The following is a 7290-nucleotide window of genomic DNA, read 5'->3' on the forward strand; positions in this document are numbered from 1 at the left end:
AAACTTAAGTTGCTTGCCTCAAACATCTGGGCACTACCTGTGAAAATAAGCATTCACCTTTTTGGTTACAGATTTTATGAGCCCACAAGCAAATTAATAAACCTTTTTAAAAATTCTTCAGCCTAAGGGCAACTTGCATTTTGGAATGGAGTGAAAGTGGAGTGATTCATTTTCATTGCCATTTTGTTGGTACTGTAGAATCTATCTTATTCCACAATAGTAATTTTCAGAGTTAATGTCCTCAGAGTTAATGTCCTATTCAACATCGGTATAAATAAGCATCAACTATACTTGGGTGGGAAAGTGAGCAATTTAAATCAAATCATCATTAATTTATGAATAAAACAATATATATCTTGAGTCAACCAAATGTTTCACATTCAAAACCACAAATGTTCATTTCATGTTGGCTGGGTTATAAATGAATGTATATTTGCAAATGCCAGCTAGATATTTCTATAAATACTTAAATAGACAAGCTGCGTTTTGAATAAGAAACAGTATATTGTTCCCTTAGATTAAAAAAACTGTCTATTTGAACATTTCTTAGTAATACTGTGAAATACCCAGATTCCAAGTATGAGGGCAACTTGAGTGGCCTCTGGCCTATATAAATATATATTTACAAGAGAGCAATAAGATTATGGTAAAAACATTAGAAATCTAATTGCATTTTGACTTCTGAATTACTTATGTCAGATGTGGGTAAGTACAATAGTTTCAGGGGCCAGTTTTCTTCCCCTGAAACCCAAAAAATGACACAGAGACCTTTGCAAAGTCCACTTCTGGTTTTGAAAATTGGGCATTTTTTGATGTTAAACTCATGGTGGCAGGGGGTCTGCAAACCATTTAAAAGAGTAAACTGCAATTCCTGGATGCTTTGAAAAGTACCAATTCACTGTTTTGAGGGAGTCAGAAAAAGGAGGGTCCATGGAGCCTGGAGAGATCAAAGATTGTGAAAACAGCCTTGGGGACTGTACATAACCTCCGGATCATATTCTTCCTAGCTCTGGTTTTCGTGGAGTTGTATGGTTTCTGCAGCTAGCTATTAAAGAATGTGTATATAAAATATAGGAAGCTGTTGTTGCGGAAAAACCAATACATGAGGGATCTCAAAAGGGTATGAAGATTTATGAGACTGAAGTCAGGACCTGAATCCTTTTACGTTCTTTACCTCAGTGCAGAATGCCCATTCAAGTTGTTGACCAATTCCACCCAATATCAAGTAACTCCTGAAAAGAGAAATTAGATTTACCCATCAATCCTGCAAGGCAGACTGCCACTATCCCCTCTGTCCAGCTCATTGAAAAACAATTGACCCCTCACAGGATATCTTTGGAGCGTACAACTAAGGAAGTTACTTGCTGCTTTTCTCCAAAGCTTCATGGCAGAGTATAGTTTTTGTAGCAACAAGCAAGCAACAGGATGGTGGGTTTAGAACTGACCGTATTTTACTGATGCACATGGAAAATACAAATTAAATTGTGAAGATGTATTTACAAAGGAGTCAGACAGCAACAAATAACTTAGGTAACACAGGGCAACATAACAGGAATATTATACAATCAGGCTAAAAGAAGAAATTAACTTCTTGACCTAAAATATATGCTCAGAGCAAAAGTATACATCTCTTAGCAGACAAATTTGATACCCTCCAACAGTGCCAATTAATCTGTTCCACCTTTTCAACTGCTTTTAAAATGTTCCAATTTCTTTCTCCTCTCTCTTTTGTCCTTTGTCTTTGTCTTACTTCAGTTGTTGCAAACTGAGTTCAAAGTACAAATGTAGTTTGTAGTCAGCTCAGCAAGGGAGAGAGGAGAGGAGGGGACTGAATTTTGCCCTTTCTTGTAGACAGGCAAAAGCAAACTGCTGCAGTCTCTCCTAGCTGGTGTGTTCTTCCTCATTAATAAAGTTTGGTGCCTTGACCAACATTGCTGCTGGGCCACACATGCCCTGGATTTCCTCTGTGAAATGTTGGTGGCCATAAGATTTCCATATGTGCAGAGCACTGAAGAACTCCAGAGCATGAAATCAACCAAACAGGCAATGAACCTGTACCAATTCTTACAGGAAAACTTTGCCATAGCTCTGAATTATGGTTTCTTTCAATCAAAACCATTAACAGTGTGAACATCATAAGTCTTGGCATTCTTATGGAGTCCTCCAACCCAGTACATCTTGTATGAATCTTTGCTATTCCCAGGATCCTAACAAGTTTGAGATTACACAGATGCTTAAAGAAAGACATTTTAAATAACTTTGAAGATCTAATGCTGGCATGCAGCCCAAATGGCACTTCATAGACAGGCCTTCTAACTTAAAGTACATTTTTTATTATCGAAAACTAGTAGATGTTCTTTTGATTCCCCCCACCCCCAACAGAAAAAAAAAATGCTATAATCTACAGTTTTATTTTTCATTGCTCTGATTCTATTGATTATCATTATTACCACCAAGTAAAATTTCTAAAATTAGGACTCAAAAAACAAGTTACAAATTGAAACCAATACAACATAGCTAAAGTACAAAAGATCAACTTTAAAATATTTTTTAAATAATTTTATTTAATTTTTTCAGAATACATAAAGCTGCCACTATATAAGAAAATGAAAAAGGAAGTGGGGGAAAGGGAAGAAAAAGAGAAAGGAAAAACAAAACAAAACCCAAAAATGACTTCACGTCTCCTTTTTAACAATTATTTAGACATCTGTAGCATGGTGTAGCAGTTTGACTACAACTCTGGAGACCAGGATTCAGTTCCCACCTGGCCATGAAACCTCGGGCAACTCAAATGATCTCAGTCTCCAGGGAAGGCAATGGCAAACCTCTGAACAAATCTTGCCAAGAAACCCCCATGAAAGTGTTGCCTTAGGTTGCCATAAGTTGTAAATGACTTGAAGGCACACAATAAAACAGTCAATCTAGGCTCTCTAGTTAACCACAATTTCCATTCTTTCTACAATATATCCTTATTAATTGTCTAGAAGATCAAATGCTACTATATCTTGTTCACAAGGATTGAAAAAAAGTGATTGCAAACATTTATAATTTTTCAAAAAATATCTGTTATCCTCACTTATCTAATTATCCATTACAAATAAAACATTGCAAACAAGCCTGCAATGTTCTTTACCTAGAAGTCAACACTAAAAGAGAACTAAACTGTTCATAAGACTGTGATTCCCAAATAAGTATCTGGCTGTCCACTGTGTAACCCAAATGCTGTACATATTTGTATTTTAACCTACTCAACAGAACGATTCTTACATTCTTAAACAGATAAATATAATTTTGAATTATAAGGTTTTAGATCCTGTAACTTTTGTTGTTGTTGTTGTTGTGTGCCTTCAAATTGTTTCTGACTAATGGTGACACTAAGGGCCTAAATCAAAGGGATTTCAATTTGTGTTTTCTCAACTTTCAACAGTTTATTGAATAGGTTTACTCTAGCTACTCTACCTGCACTACTCTACACTGAAGCTGCACCCAGGAGGAAACAATGGTGTTCACACCTGTGGGATGCATTCTGTGCTACACCATATGCATGAGCCCCATTATTTTTAGTGGGGCTCAAGCATACATGTTTTTTTCCCTTATGCGGAAGGGGGGTCCAGAACAGATCTCCCCATGTAAGGGAAGGGCCCACTGTATTTGTACTATAGTTTGTTATGAATTTATTCTTTTTTCTTTTTAAAAAAAATTAGTGTAGATATTAAACTCTACTTATATCCAGTTCACAAATAGATGCACATACAAAAATCCATCTCATGCAATGATTTTTCCGGATGGAAATGGCATGCAGAAATATTAAGTAGTCCTCAGATAATTAACTTCAGACTACTCAGGCATACCACTGATTTTGTAAAAAAAAATAGTGTTTCCCCAGTATGTGCATGTGCATGATATAATTGCACTGCTAAAGATTCTCACAGCCTTCCCTAAATCAGTTATTTTAGGCAACGAAATTGCTGGGTTTTATTTCTCTCCAATATCTGACATCACTTTCTGTTATTTTTCATAATTAGACTGCTGCAGCCTGAAATGTAAGGGGGAAGAAAACTTCATGAAATTGACATTTTTCACAGAGCTAAGTAATTATTCCAGGCTCATGAAAGAACAAGTTAGTACCAAGTTCTTCTACAATAATTAGGAAGATTACTGTCAGTTTGGAACACTACATTAAAATGGATGACAATGGTATTTGGGACACAAAATGCCTAATTTGGATTCTGAAATAGAAAATTATCAAATTAGAAATAAGACCTATAAATCAGACAGAAATTGTTAGTACATTGAGTCCTCCTGCTGTTCCTAACCCTTACTAAATGCCTGCATGGGGGGAAGGGAGGTAATTGCCTCTGAAGTGATTTCCAGACCAGTGTGACTGCAACAGCTTCCTGCAAAGTGCAGCTGTTTTCCATGAAGCACCAGAATATGGAGGGATTCAATCTGTTTAGGGGGGAAATTGTCTGCAGACACCAGTGGGCACGAGTGCAACAAGCTCATACTCTTATGGACATATCCTTGGGCCCCTTCACACCATACAATTACAGTTGTATTCCCATATCCATAACTTGAAAATATTAAAAATATATATAAATTCCAAAAAGCAACTCTTAATTTTGCCATTTTATATAAGAGACACCATTTTATTATACCATTTTGTGTAGCGGGACTTGAGCGTCCACTGATTTTGGTATCCATCAGTCGTCCTGGAATCAAACCTAGCAGATACCAAGGGCCCATGGTATAGCACTATGAGTCCACCATAACTGCCATGGCAACATCAATCATTTTGAATCCTGAGATTTGTCATTCATTGAAGGGCATTTAGAATTCTCAGCAAGAGAGCTCTACAGCCTCACACCACAGTATTCCCCAGAAATTCATAGGATGTTGTCATGACAGTTAAAGTGGAATCGTAGTACTATAATTGTGTAGTATTAAAGGTCTCCAGGTTTACTAGGACTCAGAATTTCAAAAAAAGGTTTATAGATTGTGTTATCCTACTAAGAATCAGGAGTGGTTACCAGAAACCCTTCTTTAAATCGTTGCAGCTGGCATTTAGTAAGTGTATGGTAGGCCACTGGTCTTCAATTATTGGAGAGGAGTTGAGAATGGCAAGAACTGCTTGTCTGCTGGAAAGAGTAACATGGCTCTCCTCTGAACCTCACCTACTCTCACTACTTCAGAGGCCTTTTGCCAAGATCATCTTCAGAGGCCTTTTGCCACTTGGTGACCACCAGAAAGATAACTTTTTCAGTACCTCTCCCATTCACTACCATGTGTATATAAACCATGTTTTTTATTCTTCTGGATGCAAGATGATAACCCTACTCATAGTGGTTTTACAGAAGTATCTCTTGTTGTTAACTGCCCTCAAGTCGACTTCAACCTCTAACAACTGCTTAATGCACACATGCTGTATCATTGAATCTATCCCCGCCCTGATTTTTAACACCGCCCTGATTTTTAGAAGGGCGGTATAGAAATAAAGCTTTTATTATTATTTTATTATTATCCCTCTGGCATGTGCTCTTCCTTTGCCTTTTGTCTATACAAGCATGATTGTTTTTTCTGATAAGTCATGTCTTCTCATGACATGCCCAAAATATGAAAGCCTCAGTTTAGTCATCCTGTCTTCTAGGGTGAATTCAGATCTGATTTGTTTTAGGACCCATTTGTTTGTCTGTTTAGCCATCCATGGTATCAGCAGAACTTTTCTCCAGCACTACATCTCAAATGTGCATTATATTTTATGTTATGTTTTCCATATGATGAATACAGTTTTAATAAATGTGTTATTTATTGCATTTTCACTGTGTTGTGTAAGCTAACAACCTTGCTAACAGAATGTCCTAAAACTACTACAAATAAATTGTTGCAGAAGACCACCCTTTCCCGAGCCAGTGAGATATTATGTTGGCCTACAACTGAAATCCCTCCCATGCAGTCCCACTTAGCCTGTGGGACTTGTTATCCAGCACATTTGGAGGGAACCAATCTGGGTGATGCAACAGTAGACTGATACAGCCATCCTTAGCAAGTAAGGGCAATTTCTCTAAACAACAAAAGCCCATACTCCAGGATAGCAATGTGCTTTCTATGGCCACTTATTTAAACAATGTAAGTATCTGGTCAGAATGCAAAATTTGAAGATAGTAGTTGGAGCTATTATTAAAATAGAACTGGCTAATTTTTTTCCCCAATAGTCGAAAATGCCACACTTTTGAAATAAAAGAGGTAATTAGAGAAGGCAGCATTTTTTAACATTAACAATACCACTATTAGCTTGAGATTGGCAGTCCTTCTTTTTATTATCCTGAAAAAAGAAAAGTGTATGGTAGGCCACTGGTCTCCAATTATTGGAGAGGAGCTGAGAATGGCAAGAACTGCTTGTCTGCTGGAAAGAGTGACATGGCTCTCCTCTGAACCTCACCTATTCTCACTACTTTAGTTCATTTCAGTCAAAGACAGTTAAATTCAGAAACTGAATGGAGGTGATTAGAAAATTAGCATTGACTCATCTGACGCGTCAAAAACCTCAGACTATATTTGTAACTTTGTCACATGTCAGCAAACCCTGTATTTTTCTTAGATTTGCAGGAGAGACATAATGTTTTGCTCATGAGAAACAAGTATTTTTAGATGGTACCAGGAGTTACTGTGATACTTGCTGAGAGAGAACAAAAATCTCAGAAAGCATGTATTCACAGAATGAAGACTGAAAGAAGACAAAGTCCTTTCATTCAAGACTGAAATGCTTTAGGCTTTTTAAGAAATAAAAGTTTTTGACCATCTTAAAACATGTGGGACTTGTCACTTTTCATTATTCTACTGAGAGGGAGTGGGGACGTGTTTCATTTGGTAACAGAGGGAGTGATTCTCACTAGGAAATGGAAATCACCATCCTAAATCTACCATGAGGCTGTCATTTCTGAACCTCCATTCTTTCCTGTTGGGAGATAGAACTGTCCTACTGTTGATCTCTGGTGGGTGGAAGATGCTATCCCACCACTACAGAAACTTCATGTGGAAATTGTACCCTTTATACATATTCAGTTTGGGGCTAGTAATTGAAATGGAAAAACATTGAAAAGTGTAGAGATGCACTTAAACAAAAAAAATTAAATAAAAATAAGGGGGGGGGGGAGATCAAGAAAAATAACTCCCTAGCATCAAAGCGGAATTCCACTAACAGCCTCTACGTATATGTGTCATCTTGTCCTTTGTCTGAGACAACAAAGTACTGTGATCCAGTTCCACTTTCTTCCACACCCATGCTGCCCA

This window comes from Sceloporus occidentalis, unplaced genomic scaffold (assembly GCF_023333645.1).
Source record: "Sceloporus occidentalis isolate IW3139 unplaced genomic scaffold, rSceOcc1.0.p SCAF_5, whole genome shotgun sequence".
Classification (NCBI taxonomy): domain Eukaryota; kingdom Metazoa; phylum Chordata; class Lepidosauria; order Squamata; family Phrynosomatidae; genus Sceloporus; species Sceloporus occidentalis.